Source organism: Salmo salar, chromosome ssa15, assembly GCF_905237065.1.
Source record: "Salmo salar chromosome ssa15, Ssal_v3.1, whole genome shotgun sequence".
NCBI lineage: Eukaryota > Metazoa > Chordata > Actinopteri > Salmoniformes > Salmonidae > Salmo > Salmo salar.
Window position 1 is genome coordinate 99256085 of NC_059456.1, and position 2628 is coordinate 99258712.

Here is a 2628-nt window from a genome sequence, read left to right on the forward strand (position 1 = left end):
TATTGTGTCATTTTGAAGTTACTTTTATTGTATATAAGAATGAAATGTTTCTAAACACCTTTACATTAAAGGGGAATGGAAACACTAGGATTTAGGACGCCATACAGTTCATGTTTGAATTGTTTTTGCCATCTTAGTTGTCTGCACCTAACCTGACTCTCTTCCATTCACTCTCAACGCAAAAAATCATTTACCACAGACAATGAATGATTCCTGCCAGTGACGCACTGGCGTCAGTTGTTACTATGGCAATAGCTAAAATGAACCTTGTCGCTGATCAAATGACTAAATATAGAGATGTTTTTATGTTCAATGAACATGTTTAGTATTAGTGGTTTGAGTACATCTCTCTGCTTGGATTTACTTCCTGAAGTGTTTCCATTCCCCTTTAATGTGGATTCTTCCATGATTACGGATAATCCTGAATGAATCGTGAATAATGATGAGTGAGAAAGTTAGACGCCCCAAGATATGCTAACCTCTCACCATTACAATAACAGGACGTTAGTAATGTATGATGTCAATAATAATGTGAAATTGTGAAAATGACGATAATGCCCTTTTAATGTAAGAGCTGTTTTGGTGGGATGTAGTTTTGGCATGCCTGGTGACATCACCAGGTGGTAAATTAGTTAATAGACCAATAACAGCTAGGTTACCCACTCAGACCACTCTCAGACAGTCCTAGCAAAATTCTTGCTTGAGAAATTGTTCTTTGCTAAGAAGCAATTTTTGTTACTTTTTGACAATTTTAATTTAAAACATTCACAGTGTTATAGGCATTGGGGTTTTGCTTGATTTTCTTGCTTGATTTTCATTTGAGGTTGGACAGTTTGGGTGTGGCCAGCCTTGATAGGAATCATTCTCATTGGTCAGGATGTGTTGCACCTGTTGTCTTGTTAGTCAGATGTTAGTTTCACCTTTGCTGGCAGGGGTGATATTTAAGAGTGGCTGGCCCAGTGCTCTGGTTAGCATGAGAGATGCTGGAAAAGCAACACCACTGTTTAGTTCTAAGTTGTTAAACAAAACCATTTATCTTGTGTCTCCCTGTTTGGTTTGCTCCATGTTTATTTTCATTCCCTAACCTAAGTTGGTGTGGGTTATTTTCTTGTAATTTGTCTGTTATCAGGCAAATCTAGTGGGCATCTATGGTCTGTATGTATTAACACCCTACTCGAGTTTGCTTGGCCACCATGTTTGCTTTTCAGAACCCATTTTAAAACTTCAGGTTTTGGTTGTCCACGGTTCATTTCTTAGTTACTCTCGTTGGGGAATGTAACACACACAGTGAGTTACTTAACTGCAATGGTGTGTATTCCTAGATGCCAAAAAATGTACCAAGAAAAAAAGGACAACATTAAATCATTTCTATCATTTCTCTGTGGTTCATAATTGTCCTTCTATTCGCAAGAGGCTGAATGTATCTAACCGGAGAAAGCATCCGAGGGAGCGAAACAGCGCCCCCCGCTGTCTCTATGGGTTAATTTATTATTTAATTTGACGTTAATTCATGCCAGTTTCAGTATACATTTTACAGCAGGTTGTCTTTCAATCAGAGATGTTCTATTTTAGTTTACATTTTAGACAAAGTAAGAGAATTGGATGAGGACATCATTCAAGGCCTACAATACAAAGAAACACAGAAACATGTCAGATGAGCAAAGTTAATTTTAGTTTAACAGTTTATTTCTAGATGTGAGTGGTGCTGTGTTGGTTCGGGTATCCGTTTAAGCTTGAAGAGTCTTGTGACTTGAAGTTAAGTTTTTACTTTTTTGTTTCTTTTTAATTTTGTTTTAGTTTCAATTTTAGTCAACCTTTATGGTTCAAAGGCAGCGGGACATATTGCCGTTTTGAAGTTAGAACACTTATGGTCAGGGATAGCACTTTTATACTGTAGTTAGGGTCAGGGATAGAGGGTACTGTTATAGTTCGATCAATTTTATACTGTAGTTAGGGTCAAAGGTAGAGTACTGCTGTGGTAATCAGTATATGGCTGTATACCCATCAAACCTTATCAAATGGACAGTGGTATAAAGTTCTTAAGTAAAAATACTTTAAACTACTACTTAAGTAGTTTTTGGGGGTATCTGTACTTTACTATTTATATTTGTCAACTTTTACTTTTGCCTCACTAAATTCCTAAATAAATGTACTTTTGACTCATTTTCCCTGACACCCAAAAGTACTCGTGACATTTTGAATGCTTAGCAGGACAGGAAAATGGTCCAATTCACACACTTATTAAGAGAACATCACTAGGAATCCATACGGCCTCTGATCTGGCGGACTCACTAAACAGAGAACATCCCTGGTCATCCCTACTGTCTCTGATCTGGTGGACTCACTAAACAGAGAACATCCCTGGTCATCCCTACTGTCTCTGATCTGGCGGACTCACTAAACAGAGAACATCCCTGGTCATCCCTACTGTCTCTGATCTGGCGGACTCACTAAACAGAGAACATCCCTGGTCATCCCTACTGTCTCTGATCTGGTGGACTCACTAAACAGAGAACATCCCTGGTCATCCCTACTGTCTCTGATCTGGTGGACTCACTAAACAGAAAACATCCCTGGTCATCCCTACTGTCTCTGATCTGGTGGACTCACTAAACAGAGAACATCCCT